At 38.5% G+C, this 20,798-nt stretch overlaps 1 protein-coding gene across 6 annotated transcripts in view; it reads left to right on the forward strand.

Annotated features, from left to right (window-relative positions):
• NRXN1 (neurexin 1) overlaps nucleotides 1-20,798 on the forward strand; it is a 1,026,070-nt gene that overhangs the window by 634,772 nt on the left and 370,500 nt on the right. The window lies entirely within an intron of this gene.

Here is a 20,798-nt window from a genome sequence, read left to right on the forward strand (position 1 = left end):
AGACTGCAGCGACAGTGAGGTGGTACGTCCCGGGACTCACTCAACAGGAGCCTAATTCCGTTTGCCCCACCTCTTCCCTTAATTAAGAAGGTGGGCGGGTAATGGAGTAGCCCTCTCTAATGCTTGCCAGACCCTACCGAGTTTGGAGGGGACCTCTGACTACCATCCCCTTTCTCCCATCCCACACACTTCTGCACTTCTTTTTGGATCAAGTATTTTGGAAAGCTGTTGGGATAAGGGAGATCCTGCTTCCTCCTTATTTAGTGCTTTAGTGTTTAGTGCTTCCCAAGGAGGGCAGGTGGGTCAGGGCTGGCTGGTCTAAGCCAGGTGGTCTGCCCGGAGGAGGAGAAGTTAGAGCAAAGAGAAGCTGTTCTCCTCACCCAGAATTCCTTTGTAAAGAGCAGACTGTCGATATAAGCCTTGGTTAGCAGATTGCTTTTCCAGAATGACCAACAGTGTAAACCCAGGTTGCTGGCATCTTCAGATAAATGCGTCTTTCGTATTCTCTGAATTGCCAATAAATAAAACATTAACTGTTTTTGTGAGTCTTCCCCTACTCCCAATTTTTCTTCTCCCCCAGTGTAAAGTCCACTGGTTTAAAAAGCAGGATGAAAGTTGTGGACACTTCCCTCCTTCCCCCTCTTTTGCTTGTAGGGCCCCCTTCCCTTTCAGACTTGGTTCCTCCCCAGACGCTCTGCCCAGCTGGCTCCCTAGATAATTCCTCTTCCCTAGCAGCTGCTAGCTTTACCGAGATGGCTCCCTTCCCCAGGGACAGGCTTCCCCTACCTGGGAATAGTTCAGGTGAGATGTGAGAGGCTAGAGCCTAACCCAACTGAAGAGAACAAATCCCCTTGGCACCTCCTTTAGGAGTGGCCAAGACACATCTCACAGCAGGCCCAGGAATCTCTTCCCTTCCTTCTCCCAGTTCCCTCTCAAGGACTCACCCCAGTTCAGAGTGGCGAGGATAGGGGCAGGAGCGATGCCCCAAAGGGGGCTTTTTGGCAGAGAATGACACCGAGGCTAGATCCCCCGAAAAGGGAAGGAGTTGCTGTTGTTCTCATCACTTGCTCACCGTATTCAGGGAGCTTGTTGCTCCCTTTCCCGGGTGCAGTTCTCACCCACTTCCCGGCCTTTGTGCAAAATTGTGTGAGTCCCGGGGGAGGGAGGCGAGCCGGGGCGCAGGAGGGGCAGACAGAGCGTGGGTGGGTGCGGTGAGCCAGATGGGGGCATGCGAGGGGGTGGGGCGCCTAATTGTACAGGTGGGAAGCGCTTGGCTAATCTCATATGCATATTAACTTCTCCTTTCCTGTGGCTCTGCCTCTCTCCCGAGGGACGGGGCTGGGAAAGGGGAGAGAGCGCCGGGGGAGGCAGAGACAGGAGACCAGGGGGGCCCTGCCGCAGAGAGGGCACTCCCTCTGTCCCCTTCCCTCTGCAGCTTCTACCCCAGTCAGGCGCCGTCTGCTGGTCTCCACAAACACATTTCCTTCACTCCAGAATATAGTGATTGTCTCGGTGCGGGAAGGAAAAACCAGGCGTATCTATTGCTGCAAAAAGAGAAAGGCTAGATGGATAGTGGGGAAAATTGTGAGCAGCGGTTGGTGTTATTCTTTGGGGTCAGAAAACATTCTCTTTCCTTCGAAGGTTCTACTGTATGATCATATATGTTTGTTATTGAAACTCTCCCCACCTTCCTCACACACACTTTTGGAGGAAGCTTTCTGATTCTTTTTCTTTTTTTCTTTTATCAGAGTAGGAAGCTTACCTGTCAGTAGCCAACCTCCACCATATAAAAGCCGTTGTGAATTTTTCATACCTCGTGTCTTCCCCCCCTTGAAAAGAGGGAATGAACTCTGGCTAGAGAACAACCAAGGAACATTCAGGATAAAATAAGCCTCTGAGGGTAGGGGCTGGAGAGATGTGAGTGAGGTGGGGATGCAGAGGGGCTGAGAGCGGGGCAGGCAGGGCGATGGCTTCAAAGAAACCTAATAAGAAAGAGGTGATGTTGAATTTGTTGGGTCAGTAAACTCCCTGAATATTCAGCTAATTAGACAAAGCGCCCACAAGGAAATAATCTTTGAGCCTCATAGATGAGGGTGAAGGGAAAACCACAAAGGTGAATGACAATATGATAAATTCCTGCTGAAAATCAAGGTAGGTGTAAATGAGGTTTGGTTCCAAATTTGAGACTATGGCCAAAATACATATATAGATGAACCCATTGAGCTACCCTTTTTGTAATAGGATTTCTTGTAATCATAAGACATTTTTCTCAGAATAGGGAAAGCATGTATATGCTTGAAAGTGTAAAAGAAAAATCATGTGTGCTGTATTTTAGGAAACAAAATTAAGTCTATCCTCTCTGTTTTGAAAATTGCTAGGTTGACTATCCAGGTTCATTCTTCTTCATTTTCTCATCATGCCATGCTTCATTTGCACTATTATGAGGTGTCACTTACAAGGATTGCAGGGTGCTGAAAGCACTCATGGCTACCCTGAGTATCTTTGTGCAAGCTGACCCAGTTGCAAAGATTATGAGGAGGATTTTTTTTTAATGCATATGAGAAGCAGGTTTTGAGATCACTGCAGGTTCCCATTTTATTTTGCATGTACTTAAAAATATAAGTGATGAAAATACCTCCATAGAAAAACTATATTTTCCTACTAAATAAGCAGAGAACTGTGTGACTGTAAATGATAAAAAGCAAGCCTGCTTGTGATTAAGACTGCTACTGAAAGCTAGCAAGAGTTCAGAATAGACCAGTGTGTTCAGTTGGTGCTGCTTCAGTGATGTACCATATGTGCCAAGCGTAGAGTGATGTCAGTGCAAAGCTCTGGTTTCCATCTTTACTCCCGGCTCTCCTAAGTACCTCTGCATACTTTCAGAAATTAGCTTAGAGCCTCTCAATAACTTCAGGAGATAAAGGAAGGAGAAAACTATCATAGGAATGAGCACACCAGTGCCAGCCATTCTCCTCTGACAAAGATGAGCTCCGGAAATTATGCTGCCGTGATTAGCTTATACTATTAAAGGGCAAAAGGGCTTTCCCAGAAGGGAACGCTAACAGATTTTAAAAGTGTGGTCTGTAATTGAAGTAGCCCAAGGCTTTTATATAAGGCCAATAATTATCTCTTAAATTGATAACGTTTCTCTTTCTGGGGCACTCTCATACACAAGTAAACTTTTAAAAGTAGTGGGGGCTTTTAGAAGGAGTGTGGATACCCTTTTCCTTGCAGGAATATTGAGGCAGACCATAGAGGCACCAGAAAATGGACCCAAATCTCTAGTCAGGGTCAGAGAGAAATTAGAATCAACCCTGCATGGCTCAGAGCAATTCTGTGAGCTCAAAGGTTTTGAAACTTGAACTGAGAGGGTCCTCTTTGTTTTTTAATGGATGATCTCTGGGAGCAGAAGTCATTACAAGGACTAGGGCCTCCCCCTTTTTGCTTCCGGCGTGTATTAACAGTGGTGAATACTGTAAGAGAGGCTGATGGCACCTCGCTGGTGTCCCACGGGTCACTTCATTGATTCTAAGGAGGTTTTTGTTTTTCTTTTGTTCTTCTCACAAGCAGGAGGTTGCTGTTTGATAGTGTGATTTCTTTGCTCTTTTGTCCAGCAACCAAGAGGGTTAGTGACATCTTTCAAAACATACTTTACTGTGTCAAAGAGAAATTTAGCTTTTCTGGTAATTAATTCATAGATGTGACCCAGAAGACTTTTGGCTATGAATATTCTACTGAAGTAGATGTTCCTGCCCCACACCTCTTCTTTACTTTGGCTTCTTGGATAAAAATGTATATCACTGCAATATTTTAGACAAGATGGTCAGCTAATATTCCTGGAAGAATCTTTGAGTTAATTATGGTCCAAGTAATCCAAGACTCTAGGATCTTGTTTGCCCCCAACTTCAATATATTTATTTCTTAGGTTGTCCATTCATTTATTTGGTAAGTATATTAGTATTGTAATATGTGCATGTTTTTGTGTTTGTGCACTGGATTACATGAAAGGCTAGATAATAAAGAGGTAATGAGAGCAGAGGTGAGAGAGGAGCAACTAATATACCCGAGGGATCACCATCAAAGACTTTTGCAGGTTAGTTGTAAAAATCCAAACTATTGTTAGAATTAATTTTTAAACAAACGGGCAAAACCTGCCCTTTAAAAAACACGTAGGCTCCGTACAGAAATGTAAGAAACATAAAGTTCATGTATATGTAGCAGTCATCTAGGACTCAGCATGAAATGATCTGATAAAAATATCAACATAGTGAGTTTTAGTTACATCACTTTATATTGTCCTGTAATATTAATGTTTTAGAAAGAGCTCCTTGCACAATTGCTTCCCACCAAGTTGCTGCATATACGTCCTCTAACAAACCGTAGTGTTTTATTTTTCAAATAGAGATAAGGCTTATTTTTCAAATGTAATTAAGACAGAGTATTCGCTGATTTAAAATTACACTAGGGGATAAATAATTGAGGCAGCTCGGTCTGGTGAAGATAATTCTTAAAAACACATCTCTGTGAAAATTTGGCCACTGCCACTTATTAGCATTGTGTAAATTTACTAAGATCCTTATTAAGATTATTTCTCAGTCTATAAAATGAAAACACAATGAGTTACATCTCAGTGAAGAATAAATGAGACCATGAGTTTGATAAACCCAGATGACAATACACCCCCAATAAATGTTTAAAAGAAGACATTTAGGTTGTTCCCACATTTTGCTGTTGTGAAGAATGCTACAATAAGCATGGGTGTGCTAATATATCTTCAAAATCCTGATTTCAGTTCTTTTGGATAAATACATGGACATGGCATTGCTGGGGTCATATGGCAGTTCTATTTTTAATTTTTTTAGCAACTCCCATGTTATTTTCCACAGTGTCTACACCATTTTGCATTCCTACCAATAGTGTATAAGGTTCCAATTTCTTCACTTCATTAAAACATGTCTTTAATAAAAGCCATTCTAATAAGTATGAAGTGATATCTCATTGTGGTTTTGATTGAATATATAAAGAAAATGTGGAACATACATACAATGGAGTATTATTCAACTTTAAAAAAGAAGGATATTTGACAATATGTGATAACATGAGTGAACGTTGAGGACATTTCTGAGTGAAATAAGCCAGTCACAGAAAGACAAGTACTGCATGATTCCAGTTATACAAGGTATTTAAAATAGTCAAATTTATAGAATCAGAGAGGGACATGGTGGTTGACAGGGGCTGGAGAAAAGAAATGGAAATTGCTAATTAACAGGCATACAGTGTCAATTATACAGGATAAGTAAGTTCTACAGATCTGTCATGCAACATTGTGCCTATAGTTAACAATACTGTGTTGCACACTAAAAATTTTGCTAAGATGGTAGACCTCACGTCAAGTGTTCTTACTATGATTAAAAAAAAAGATTTAAAAAAATTAGAAGAGATTCCAGAGAGAAACACATATAGTGGCCGAAAGCAGACCTTGAAATCAGGAGACCCTAGTTCTAGTTCTGATTTAGCCAGTGGTTAACTGTGTGACTTCTGGAATTTGGTTATGGCTTTGAACATCAGTTCTCTTCTTGCTCCAAAGTTTGTGAAGCACATTTCTCTCATTTTATAGATATGAAAACAGAGCTCTGAATAAGTGACCTGGACTCATAGAGTCCCCACAAATTAGTAGTGGGGTTGGAAGCAGGACCCATATCTTCTGACCCATCTCCCTTCTCATTCAGATACTCTTCTCAGAAGCCTAGGCTTCAGCAGTGGGCAGTGGCTGCCCTGGTTTATCCAGTTTCCCCTCAACACTGTGTACCCTAAGGCAGTTCTTTTTAGGTGATCAGCTAGGATTAGAACCTTGGTCTGTGAGAAGCGAATGCAGCAACTGAACTTGGTTCACACAGAGGAAGCCACCTTTGCTCTGCCTTTATTAGTCACCATAGTCAGCCGTCAGTGTCTCATTTACACTACATGGCGTGCCTCTTTTCAATGAAAGGCACAATTGAGGTATAAAGTATCTCGATAATAGTGTTGAACATGCCTTTTTATATTGTTTTGTCATTCATGTGCTTTTTTTTTTTTTAAATTGGACTAACATCATTTCCAACTTTGAGTTCTAAGATTCCTTTGGCAATAGGGCCTCTTAAAATCCTCGTACTCTTATTGTCCTTTCCAGAGCCTTACTGATTCTAAACATACCGTAACTGGAGATATTTTTGCAAAGATTGTATTCAGGTTCCTGAAGCCATCCAGTTGTCCTCATCATTAGGGAGAGGTGGCTTCCTCAGGTGGACAAGGACCATGGTGTGGGAGTCAGGCTCAGGGTGCTTGCCTAGTACTTGTCTCTCCAATGAGGTCCTCAGGCATGTCTCTTAGAAAAGCTCCTGCTTCGTTTTCTTGGTCTTTTTCCTAGTTTTTCCTGATCTGTGTAGGCTGTAGAGTATTTCTCCACACTGAAATTGGTAATAGCCTTTTAAAATATTCCATTCTCTGACAAAATGCAAGATTTTTTTCTTTCAGTGTTGATCATATAACAATGAATTCCCTCAAGCCTTTGACAAAACTTAGGAAAAACAGCTGTATTTTAGGTATATATTTGCACAGAGTCCTTATGTAAAGTGTCTCATTTAATCATCATCATAACCCTGGCAGGGCTTATGATCACCACTTTGCTGACAGGGAAACAGATTTAGAGAGGCGATGATGTCTGCCAGAGTCGCTTCATTAATAAATAGCCACAGTACTTTTGCTTTCTCACCACAATGTCAGAGGGGGGATTTTGAAAAGAATATGGCATTGAATTTAGAAGACCTGAGTTTGTCCCAGTGTCCTCATTTTCCAATTCCCGTCTTCAAAAAAGCAACAAAAAATTGTTTCCTCATTAGGAATAACATTAGCCCCCCAAAAGGTAGCTAATTCATATAGTCATTAAGAATTGCTAGTGAATATGGATTTGAAATTCATACCTCCATTCTGGTGGAAGACATTGCAGTTAGTATTACACTTCGATGTTTAGCTAAAAAGTAAGTAGTAAGGTGGGGATGGATTAAATAATGAGGGCCATTATCAAATTCAGCTTAAAGCATTATACTCAGGCAGTGGTAGTAATGTAATTGGTCAAATAATAATTATAACCAAATATTTTATGACTAAAAAATGGTGATTCTTGGACAAACTCTCTCTTAATCACCAAATATACAGGCAGCGAAGAAAAACCTGTTGTGTCTATTATAGGAACTTAATATCTATGATCTTTGTGAATGGGAACTGAGGTGGTGTAGAAAGGTGTTTCTGCAGTGCTCAATAAAGATACAAGTGGTTATGTACATCTTAGATTTTACATGAAGCTCCTATGAATCTTGTAGACATTTTAATCAAAATATCAGACTTTTTTTGGCTATGGGACCTCCAAGTTAAATGTATTATATAATGTGACCCACGGTTTTTACAAGCCAGGTTATGGACTTATATGTTCATGTACACATTTGATTTTTTTTCCATTTGACTAAATTGATGAGAAAAATATTATGATATGCCTGAAAAAATATCAATGAGAAAGAAAGTAAATGGTAAGGGAATGATTTTTAATGTGTGATAAAACAGAAGACAGTGACATTTACTGACTTGGACATCACTTCTGCACAGTTTTGATTATCTGGGTTGCCATTGGACTAACGTCGGTACATGTAATTATTTATGTGGTTCAGGCTATTAGTTACCATCTGGTCATCATGACTGCAGGATTCAGAGCTGCTAAAGAAAGAGAAATGGTATTTTTGATGCTCCTTAAAGCTGAGGTGATTTTGGTTTCTGGGATCTCCAGTTTTATATTAAAATTGAATTACCTGAAGTGTGGATAGTTCCACAGCATAAAGCACATTGCTGTGAGTTATTGTGATGGCTGTTCTAAAAAGCATTTGTACATTTAGGGCAAATGTGGAAGCTCACTGTCTTAGTCCTTTTATACTGTCCAATTAGCACTTTTATTTGGGCAAACAGCAGGGCATTTTAAAGAAATGTGTAGTTTTCCTGATGAACTTCCCCTTCACATTTTTCAAGATAAATGCTCTACTTCACATCTACGTCATTTTGTATGTAGTTATCCTTTTCAGTTATCAAGTACATTATAAGCCAGTATAGAGAAATAATAACAGAGCATGACTGGTTTAAATACCTGTGGAAATTTTTGCCTAACAGGTGTATTCTACAAATTAAAATTTTTATTTATTTTACAGGGCATTATTTAATAGTCTACTTATTTTATATTTCTTATTGATTTCTGAAAATCTTGTCGTATTAGGCTATGCATACATACTCATTGTAAATTGGTCACTTTCTACATTACATCTTTCCAAAGTTGAAATAACAAAACATTTTTCAGCACTCTAGTCTACACTTCCTTGAAGTCCACACTTTTAACATTTTCAAAATTGCAATGTGCTGTATCAGTCATTTTTTATGTCTACTGTCAAAGTATTAACATATGCTGGAATAAGATGAATAATAAATGAATCTCTGTCAGCAAAGTGGTTAACTGAACATGCTGTTGTATATGCAAATAATGTGTTTGGTTTCCCCACTCATTGTTTTCCTTGGGACTTGTCCTAAGTGAGAAAATAGAGTTTTTGATGCTTCTGTAGATGTTTATCAGACAGTAATCAAAAGTAGAACACTGCCGATAGGTTTCTGATAAATATCTTTATACAGAAGCCTTGTGTTTTAGTAGAAACACAAGGTATTGATTGTCTGGGTGCCTTTGTAATGACTAAAATACATAACCCCATTCTATTTGTACTTGACAGGAATAAAACTTTTGCCTCAGTAATCTTACGTTAAAACAGCAAAACTTCATTTTTACTTTTCAATAAAATAAATAAAAATTGTAATCATCTTTACCCAAGTAGTTAATTCAACTCTTGGCTTATAGCGAAGAAGTAGGTGACTTAAATATTTCAGGAGTATTTCGCTATCCGAATTCTCCCCAGTAAAATGGCTGTGCAGAAGAAGAACTAGGGTTATGGAAAGTGGTGGCAAATGGCCAATTACATCATTTATTTATTTCAGCCATCACTCAGTACTTATCATATCACAGGTACTATTCTAAGCCCTTAACAAAATACCAACTCATTCAACCTGTGAGGTAGGTAATATTAATTTCCCATTCCACATCTGAGGATATTAAGGCACAGCAAGTTTAAGAGATGACAGAGTTACAAAACTAAAGTTGTGGGGCCTGAATTTAAACTAAAGAAGGTTCACTCTGAAGTCCATGCTCTTAACCCCTGTGTTATGCCACCGACACACATAATTTCTCCTGACTGAGCATTTTGTTTTCTCCTCCAGCTTTTATCACCAGTGGTACATAAAGGGACCAACCATGGATGACTATCTGGACTTGCTTTGTTTAATTGTACAAGTCATTTCACTGAAGGTTTAGTGCCTTATCCTTATCTTCCAATTTGTTTTGAAGTATCCTGCTTTTTAACTGCACGGGGCATCAGGAGGCCTCCCTGTGGCTGCCTTCCTCATCACTGTATTTGTTTTGACTGATTTATTCATCTTGATACCCACTACCATATCAAGAGTGCAGGAATGATTGATTTAAGATGCTTATTAATGTTTATTAATTTTTTTCATTCTAGCTGGCAAATACATTCCCTGCTAAATTGATAGATCTGCTGTGATAATAGACTAATTTGCAAGTGCAGCCATGATTTACAATTAAAAGGAAACAGTTGCAATGTATCTGATTATGTGATTATATTCTCATGAGATGAAAGGAATCCCTCTGTAAATAGTTAATAAAATTGTATAGTTCTGAAAGCAGAGTATAGAGAAATGACTGACAATGAATAAACTACTTCAGGTATTTACCCTGAGTTTAATTATGGTTTCTTCACTATAAAACCTTTAAGATTCAAAAAATTAAATGTTTTGGTTATATGTGCATGATATTATATGACTACATAAAGAATTTGAGCATTTTCCCCCACTCATTTCTATTCAGACTCTAAGTTAAGGCATCATTCAGAAAGGATGGCAGGTGCTTTGAAGTTTGAGTTTCTTGGCTACATTTTTCTTAAAGATTCTTTTGTTTCTCCAATTTAATATCAGAATTTTCATTCCAGTTTAATTACTGGCATTGCATTCACTCCACTTAAGCTAACACCTCGTGACTTCTAGGAATTCCCTAGCAAGATAAAGGATTACTCTTTTAGATCTCTTTGTCTCCACCAACTAACTTACTCGGGCAAGTTTCTCAGCCTCTCTGAGCCTTATTTTCTTCAAGATTAAAATAGGACCTATGATCTCTACTCTGTAGGGTTGTTGTGAAGACCAGATGTTTGATGTAACCATCTGCCCCAAGGCCTGATAAATGGCTGCTCTCTCCAGTAGATTAATCTCTCTGCAACACTAGGTCCTCTTTGCTGTGGACTCAATTAAGGAAAAACAAAAAAAAAATAAAAAACAGGAAGGACTGAGGTTAGTTATAAAAACGACTATCGTCAGAGTCTTTTGAAACAGACTGTCTTCTTATCCTACTAGACTGTTGGTAGATTCCTTAAGTAAAGACAAGGAGTTGAAGTTGAGATCCTTTCCTGGCATTTGACTAATCCAAAAAAGGGTGACAGAGATATTCACAAGAGGGTATTTTGCAAAAAACCAACAATTTTTATGCCCTCTGTCCCTGTGGGAGTTACACCAGGAAACCAGCATCAGAGCTTAACTGCCAAGTGCATCTTAGTGTTGGACATTTGTATTGTTAGCTTAAAAAAATTCTTTTAAAATTTACATTTAGCACTCCTTAAGATACGGTAAGGAGGAGAAGGCACGGATGATAAGGGGAGATTTAGGAAAATGATTCCACCTTTTTTTTGCCAGTCAGCCTCCAAAACTGGCAGCCAACCCAAAGCCATCTTTACTGGCAGAAAGAGGTTTAGGTAAAAGAAACAGTATTTCCTGGCCCAGAATCACCATGTCACTTCTTTTACTGTGGCCACTTGGCTGCTGATACCAGAGCCAAATACTCAGAATCTAGCATTTAAACAGAACACCAGCATCTCAGAATACCTAATCAAATAAAAATGTTCAGTAACTGTTCTTGAATCACCTGTTTTTAAAAGATAGCTAGCCCATTTCTTAAAATAAGTGAATGTTTAACAAGAACTTAATATCCATGCTTGATTTTCTCCCCCTTCTTTCTTAAAAGAGGCTCTCTTGGGGATTGTATAGTCAGCAACATTTCACAAGAGTTTGAAGGAAAATTCTTTCAGGCATGTGATCGCTTGGGATGAGGTAGACCTTGAGATACTCTCTACAGGGTGAGCCATCACTTCCACACCCCAGCGTGAAGAAATGCTTTGAGGTGATATCAACAGTCAGGAAGCCTTAGCATCGGAGTATGAAGTCAACGCAAGATGTGTTTAAGACAAGCAGCTAATGAGATGAGTTGGCTTTGTTGCCTCTCCCCGCAAGGGGTCCTTAGTGAGATACGTGCCAGCAACACGTTTCATCTCTGCAGCTACGTAGCTTGAGTTTCCCCCTAAATGACGGTGATCCTGTAGGTGACAGATAATGCTGAGGAGTGTTCTTGGAGAAAGCCTTGCCCGGCCCCTCCAGGGAACGTGAGTCTCGGTCTCCCCTCAGGCCTTCGTGCACTCTGGTGTTTTGGGTAATCTGGAGGCTCTTCATGTGGAGTGCCTGCCATCCAGAAAAAGGACCTTCAGAGGACATGCCTTGGCAGTCTGTGCTATGTGTGCTGTCGGTGTTTAGAAGTCAGAGAAACCGTTGCCAGCAAGGGAGTCAGAAAAGCTCCATAAGGGAAGTAAGCCTTTAGAGAAACTTTGAAAGATGGGTATGTGGTGAGTAGGGAGGAAGGCATTCTTAACCAGAGCAAATAGCATGAGCAGGAAACGTCACCTTCACTGCCCATGTGCTTTTACTCCACCTGTGCCTTTCTTTTTTTATTTTTCAAATGGTGCAGTGATTGGACATTCAGTGTTTCTTGGTCATTCCAGACAATTGGGTCTGACCACCAAATGAATGGCTGTGTGTGTGTGTGTGTGTGTACACACGGGCATGTGCATGAGTTCTTAGACATGCACCCATCAAACAGTATAAATATTTTCTTTTCCAGCCTTGGGGAAAGAGCACAGAAGAGATCTCATTCTTCACTTAGCTATAAAACATAGTGCTGTGCTCACTGGACACTGGCTTGGAGCTGCCAGAGAGGAGCATATTCTAGAGTGAAGGACAGACACATAGAGAGACCAAGAGCTCCCCAGGAGCAGGGCAGTGCTCCATTCTTCTTTTGCCTTCAGGATGCCCTGATACCCTTGCTGTTAGAAGTCCTGCTTCTGCAAAGAGAACATGATAAAGGAGAGAGATGTCGGGAGCTGACTTTCTGTTTTTATATAATTCCTTTCATTCCGCCTCCTCATTCACAATGTGCAGATATTTAGGTTATTACCAAAATGTGGGTGTTTGTACACTCTCTGCTGGCCAATCAGTGTTCTGGCAAGTGCCAAGAATGCAGAGACCAGTCAGTCAGCAAGTGCTTATGAGAGTGCCTGCTGCTTGGGGGGGACATTGTCTTGCTGTCTCCAAAGGACAGAGCCTGAAAGTGGTGTCAAACCCGTCCTGCTGCCTCAGGCTTTAAAACTCAATGTGTGTGCCTCGTGTTCTCACGAACACTTCAGGGAGGTCTTCCAAGTGTCCTAGAGTTGCCAGTCTGAGAGGTGAGAGCCATCTCTTTCATTTCACTGCTGCTTTACAGACATGTCTGCCTACCCATCAGATGGGCTGGACCAGTACAAAGCTTCCTTCATTACAGATTTCTATAGGAAACCGACAAGTGTCCTGTTGGTAGCTGGGGAGACGTTTGATTACATTTCCATTTTCACATTTGTAGAGCTCTTAACGTTAAAAAATGGTTTCTCATGTTTTATCCTGCGTGATACCCACAATAAACCTATAAGTTAGGCATGGCAGGTTTCACCCCATTTTGCAGGTGGGGAGACGATGTGGTTCGGTCACTTTAAGTGGCCTGACTTAGTCACGTGTTTTTGAATGGCAGAGCCAGGACTTACACACAGTGTGCTGATTCCCGGAGTCCATTGCTGCTGCTCCCACACTAATAGGTGAGCATAGCTTAAGAGATGGATTAAGGGTAGGCCTAAGGATTCTGCAGGGATCCTGGGAAAGAACTACTGAAAGGGTCCAGTCTCTGTAGACCGACTGGCCTCCTAAAAAAGATAAGAGGGGGTGAGGCTCTATAAGATAAAATAAAATAAAAGTAAAGGTTATTTGGTGAGATGGTCAGGATTAGAGACTGACCCTTGATACGTTTTGTTAGTGTGATGGTTCAATTTTCTTGTTCCTTATTTAGGGTTTGTCTTTTAGAAAAGAAATGAGGATTCTAGCTTGAAGGACGAACTCACTGGCTTTTGATCATTGTTGAAATAACTCAGAAAAGTGTAAATACAGCCCTGGAAGACATTCAGGCTTAATACATCTTTATTTAACTAATGCTGTAATGTTTTTTAGATGAACAGTGACAAGAAGCTGTATATAATTAAACCACCCAATTACTTGTAGGAAATTATTTAAGGGCACTTGGAAAATTGAGATAGTCTGTCAAGAACTTAATAATTAAAGCATTTGATTCTTCACAAAGACGACAAAGAGACTTACCAGGAGAGTCTCACTTTGGAAATGTATTTTGCTTATAACAGTATGAAAAATGATGCCCAGCTGGTGAAAAGGTCAGCGTTCCCCCTGAAGCAGTGACCTCTCTAACCCGGTGAACAGGAATGCTTCCAGGTGTTATATCAAGTAACTTGGAGATTATGGTGAGGTATATTCAAAGTGTGTGTTTGTAGGAACACTCTCTACATTTTCAAAACAGCACTCTAATTTTTCCTGGATTAAATTATCTGAGGACAGGGAGAGTGGGTTTTGTGATATCCGTGACACCTAATGTAATGCCCTACAATAAATACTCAGGGCTACAGAAGCATTACTAGAATGATTCATGGAAAGCCTCCTTATGTAGAAGCAATGATATGTTCATACTGTTAGTTGGAACTGACTTTAAAGCTGGCTACAATCAGCAAGGTATGATTTTTGAGCTTTATGAATAGCCTTAAATGTCTAAATGTTTTTCCCAATTGCCTGTGATTCTACCATTAGAGATTCATTCTTCAATGCGTTGATAGCTTTTATTAACATTTGTTGTATGTTAAAAGAGCGTGAAATTTAGAGTCATGGTCCACCAGTTGCTGGCTGAATGACCTCTTTAAAATGGGTTAGAAACGACAGTCCCTGTCCTTACCAAACCATGTTATGTGAGGAATAAATGACAATGTTTGTGAAGTGCTATATAAATTATATTTAAGAAGAATAAAAACATTTTAATAATAAATGTAACCCAGCTACTTAGGAAATAGTAATACATAAAGCTGATGTGCACTGATGGGTGTTAAAATTTAAACTGTATCAGAATCACCTAGGGAGCTTATTGAAACTGCAGATTCTGGGGTAACCCCTCACCCACCTGCCCCAAGATTCTGTTCTGTTCTGTAAATTTGGGTTAGGATTCAAGATTTGCATTTTTAAATACTCACTTTAAGAGATTCTAATGTAAAGAGTTCTTAAACAAATCTTTGAGCAGTACGACTTTATGCCATTATCAAGCAATATCTTCAACTGTTGTCTTGTACCTGCCTCTTTCTAAGCCCCCAGCACAAATTGTCTAATGAACAAGTAGATAGTGATTGCTTTATATCCGGAGGATGCAGGGAAATCACTTGGATACAGGAAACAAAGATGTGGAAAGTATCTCCGACCTGATATCATCACATTAGTGATCAATTGCATTTGACAGAATATTAGCAAAGACAATAACAAGCTGTTAAGTCTATTGCCTTTCTCCTAGGAAGGACTGTTACACATAAAAGTAGTCCTATAGGAAGTGGACTGCAAGCATTAATGACTCACAGCTATCGTTTTGATGGAATGAGTTGTCTCCACATTCAGCCAACTCTTTACTTTTGCAGTGGAGTTACACTTTTGAGGGTTGTCTGCATGAATATAGAAGTAGAGACATGCACACAGACAATTTAAAAATCTGTAACCTCCTTTTGTCTTTCCATTTACACATTTTTTTTGTCCTTTATTCCAAGTATCCTTAGAAAGGGTTAGTTTAGTCTATAATGTCATTCTTTTTTTTTTCCTCTACTAAAAAAAGTCTTTTAATGGTTAACATTTTTTGCTTTGACAAAGAAAGCTTTGATGCAGGTGTTATTTCAGCACACATTTCATCATATCCTATGATAATGTTTTAGATTTTGTAATGTCTTTTCCAAGTTTCATCTCTTTTAAGGGTTGTGATGTTTTAATGTTAAATCTTTTATGAACTTCCTCTTTCTTGGTCTTTTCCCTAAATCATCTATACCTTTCTGAAAAATGACATTATTATTGGGTTATAATTTTTCATTCTTTTAGACTTTATGTGGATGACTGGTATATCTCTAGAACCAGGCACAGGGAGTTTAGGATTAACTAGCTCCTATCCCTAATGTTACAGTTGTAGACTCTGAGACCCAGGAAGATTAAATACTCAGCTGTTCGTTTCTTCCCCAGTTCTGCACTGCTTTTCTCTCAGCTTTATTCATGAGTTACCTGAACTCATATCCAAGCCATTCTTTGTGAAGAATTTTAAATGGAGCAAGTCCCCTGGCAGGAAACAAACTCTGAAAAACTGAACAAGTTTTCCATTTATAGTTTGAGAATGTCTTTTATTTTGGAGCTACTTTATTCATTAAAATTTACTTGAATGGAGAGCAACCATAACTCCTATGTGCAATATTAAGCTGACAGTTTTAAAATGCTTCCTTGCTTAATTTATATTACTATGGAGATTTTTAAATGGAGAGAAAATAGCGTTGGGGGTTGGGAGAGGTAGGGAAAAGGAGGTAATGGGAGAAAGGATTTTCTAATATGAATATCCTTGGAGATGTGAGGTTGAAGCAAGAGGACATGGCCTTGTTTCAGAATTCCATCGTTGTTAATGAAAGAAGGAAACAAAGAGGCTTCCTGTGAATTTAAATTCTTCCATCAAACTCTTAAGACATGTAGAGATAATCCATATTTTAAGTAACATTTGTTGTCATTGATTATCATTATTACCTTACAAGAATTAGAAAACAGAGAGAAAAAAATTGCAGCATCCATAATCGAATACCCAGAGATAAGCACTCTTAGAAACTTTGGTATTTTTTTTAGTAGTTTGTCTTTTGTATGGCTTAAAAACTGAAATTTACTTCAGATTTAAGAAGAGTCAATAAATTTGAGATAAATAGGATTCTACTGTACATACTGTTTTGCAGCCCCTTTTTAAATTAAATATATATGGAGAACATCTTTTCTTGATACTAATTTTCTTCTAAAATACAACTTTATAGTCACTGCATGGTATTCTATCTAGACCATACTCATTTCACCGATCTTTTTGGTTGTTGTTGTTAGACACTTACATTATTTCCATGTAAAATTTTTATAAACTCTGGTATCATAGGTGATACTTAAGTATTTGTATTCCAAGTGTGGAAATTCTAAGCTAGAAGGAATGGCTATTTGTAAGGAAGGGGTGGTGGTGGCACTCATTACTAAACTGAATTCTAGCCCCTAACCCTCATTACATCCCTCTACACTGCCTCCTGTGCTGTCTTCTGTATCCTGGCGCACTGGCCATCCCAGCTTATAATGACCACTTTCAGTTTTGTCATTTTATAGGCAAAAAAGTTGTTTCATTGTTTTAACTGCTTTATCCTTTTTCTGATTTCTACTGTGTTTGAACATCTTCACATGTGAATTTGCCAATTATACTTCACCAAGTTACCTGTTCATTATGGACTCCAGTCTGTCTAGTGGGTCATTCCTTTTGTTCACACTGATTTGTAAGATTTCTTTATACATGTTGTTAATCCTCTACTATATCTGGGGCTAACATGTTTATCAGTTAATTACCCGACTTTTAATTTTATTTATGATGCTATTAATGTATAGGGGTTTAATATTTTCATGTAGTCAAATCTATTGTCATTTTTCTTTATTGCTAATTCCATTTTTCGTCACCTTTTCACCCTCCACCCCGTTGGAGATGATTCTGCATGTTGGGGCATTTTTTTATGTTTCCACAGGCAGGAGATACTGAGCTAGCATCTATTCAGATAACTGTGATAGAAATGACAAGAGACAAGGTGTGTTAGAAAGTTGACCAAGCAAGCAGCTATGGGTCAAGGGTGAAGTGCAGGAAGCTGCTAACAGCATAGTGAGGTCTTGGAGTTTAGGAGTGGGATAGGGGTACCAGAATTAATAGAAAAAGATTAGAGTATTTCCAATTCTTAAGAACACTGCAGCCTAGAGAATGAGGGTAAAGGAACTGAATGTTACCGTCTTTCCTGTTCTGTGTTGCTAGCCATGGTGCTGAACTGTTTATGCATATCTATGCCATACAGTGGCCTCTCAGATGCTCTCTGTTCTATGAATCTTGTTGACTGCTTCATTTTTGTAAGCAAGGAGTCTAAGAAGAAAATCAGAATGCATATATAATAACTCTTCCCTCTTCCCTATAAGATTAAGAAGCATGCTGAAGTTCTTTTTTGTTGTTGTTATACAGTCTCCCTTTAAAAAAAATAAGTTATAGTTCAAATACAATGAAATGTACACATTTTCAGTGTACAACTTGATGGAGGAATTTTTACCTATTTGTATTCCTCATCCAGGTCAAAACACAGATTATTTCTATCTTTATAAGGTATGGTTCTCAGTGAAAGAGCTTACCCATCCCATGCCACCCAAAACCACTATTCTGATTTCTGTCTAGATGAATTTGCCTGTCCTGAACTTCGTGTAAATGGGAATCATGAAGAAGGTTCTCTTTTTTGTCTGGTTTCTTTGTATCAGCATAATATTTTAAAAAATTACCCATGTTGTTATAAGTATCATTAGTTGGTTCTCTTTTATTTCTGAATAGTATCCCCTTGCATGGATATACTGCAGCTTGTTCATTGGTTCTCACATAGATGGACATCATGATTTGTTTCTGATTTGGGACTGCAGTGAATATGAACATTCTCCTATCAGTGTGGACACAGGTGTTTATATCTGTTTGGTTGCATACTGAATTTGGGAAGGCTGGGACATACAGTAGGTATTTGTCAGACACTGCCCCACAGTTTTTCAAGGTGATGGTATGATTTTACAGTCCCACCAACAATTGTTGTTTCCACATCCTTATTTACACTTAGTGTTGTTTACCTTGTTAATTTTATCCATGTTGTTAGGTGAGCTCAAATTTTATTTTGGATATTCTGGCTGATCCCAACAGAATGAAAAGCAATACAAGTGTTTGCAGGATGAAGTTCTTTAGCAAAGAAAGCCTAAGAATTACAGGATGTATGCTTTGAAAGCATTTTTAAGATAGTGTCAGTTTTATGAAGTTAAAGAAGGTAACAAACTAAGAGCTGATGGACACAGAATCAGCTATAAATTAAGTAATGCTAAATAGAATTTGAAGATAAAGTTCCATGTGAAAACTTCAGTTATAATCAAGTCTCAGGTCCTCTCCCATAACCTCCTGGCCTCCTTTGGTTATGCTCTTTCTCTTCCATTATATGCCTGAGCCTGCAGCTGCCAGCCTGCAAGTTTTCATTTAATAGTGAAGTGTTATTTTAAGAAGTTAAAATACTTATAAAAATTGCTTTCTAATTTTATATGTGCTAAGTCTCTTGCTGTCTTTAGATACAGCAAGTAAAATGTAATGATCTCAGTAAACATCTGAGGAAGAAAATTATTTTTAAAGTTGAGGAAAAATATATTGCTTAATGTAATTGCTGCTAAAATTGTTTCATAGTTTTAGTTTAAATTGCTTGTTAATAATTGCTGGCATTTATTCAATACACCTCTCAGCACACTATACACAATACATTAATTAATGTGTTAAATATTAAAATTAGACTGTGAACATAAATAAAATATTTCCAAAATATGAAAAGTTAGTCCACCAAATGAAAATTTTTAAAAATGTGGCACTTTTTTCACTTTGATGAGAACCAATAAATAAAAAATTATACAAACATAATGAGAAGGGTAAAATACTTAGTGTGTATTCTTTTTGAAAATATATTCAAACAGTAGATCATGCTTAGTTACTTCCTCTGTTAAATATATCTTCTAGGTTTTTGTTTATTTTGATACTTACTGATTAGAATCTATAGATTAGAGAACTGTGAAGAAGGAAAAGTGATATATTGAAATCTTAGTCTTTTTAATATGCTCACAAATTTTATCAGATTAACTTCAAAATAATGAAAACAAAACCATATAAAATATTAACATAGCAGTAGTATGCATTTTACAGTGCTCATTTGTATGTGGCATTTATCTCTGCATTGAAGAGGAATCTCAAAAATATTCCTAAAATTAGAACCAAGCCTCTTCTAATTCTAAATTCCAGATAATTACTTGAATAATACTGTTAATAATAATGAAAACATCAATATATCGCTATTCAGATGTTCTTGTAAGCAGAAGGCAGTGGACTTGGAGTTAGACCCAGAATTTGCATTCTGACTCTGCTTGATGGTGTGACTTTGGACAAGTTTTCTCATCCATAAAATGGGAGTCATACTAACTCACCTTCTTAGGATATTTGAATGACTAAAGTGCTTCTCAGTAGAACATTAGCAAATTTTAGTCCCACTCCCCTTTAGAGAGGTTAGGAGCTCTTTTTTTTCCTGAAGTATGGTCAATTTACAATGTTGTGTCAATTTCTAGTTTACAGCATAATGTTTCAGTCATACATATATTTATTTTCATATTCTTTCTCATCATAGGTTACTACAAGATATTGAATATAGTTCCCTATACTCTACAGAAGAAACTTGCTGTTTATCTATTTTATGTATAGTAGTTTCTCTTCCTTATTCACCCATGGGACCTGATGAAGGGCACTGCAGACTTTCTCTCCATCTATTCACATTCTTCTTTCCAGTGATCACCTATCTATAGGACCTGCCCTCATATCAGCACCATCCTTTCTTGTCTCTTCAGCACAGGGTACAGTCTACATCCTAACTTTGTTATGATTCATCCTTCCGTTAGTATCTATTTCACTGACCTACTATTTTCTTTCCATTCTGATTGTTGCATCCTCTGCCTCTCTCTCAGTTTCTTCCTCTCTACCACTGAGGTACAGAAATTCTGTTTTAAGTCCTCTCCTCTTTTTCTACCTTCTCTCTCTCTCTCTCTCTCTTTTTTTTTTTTCAGTGATCTCATCAACCATTCTCATTTCTTTCCTCAGTCCCAACTGTTCTCTTGGATTTTCAAATCCATCCTGGACTTTTTCCACCTGAATTTCTGGGCAACACATTAAAGTCCAAGAATAAAAGTGAACACACCTTCCCCACCACTAGAAACTTTTCCTGCAGAGTCAGATGGAGGTTTTTCAGGGTCTAAAGCTAACATCATTCAAGGAGTGCCAGTTAAGGAAAAGAATGCCAAATGTTAAATAAAAATGACCATAGCCCCTCCCATGCCACCTGGTGTGAGGGGAAGTACGACTAAAGAAAAGCTGGAGCAGCAAGACAGAAGTTTAACCATCAAGATAGAAATGACGTCTGCATATGGCTGTGAACAAACCGCGAGGGTCCCTCTGCCCAGGGCTCTGAAAGAAGTCCTACACATAGTCACCATGAAGCTTTAGATTCATCTGTTTCAAGTAAATTGATTCCATCTTCTTG

This window comes from Vicugna pacos, chromosome 15 (genome assembly GCF_048564905.1).
Source record: "Vicugna pacos chromosome 15, VicPac4, whole genome shotgun sequence".
Taxonomy (NCBI): Eukaryota; Metazoa; Chordata; class Mammalia; order Artiodactyla; family Camelidae; genus Vicugna; species Vicugna pacos.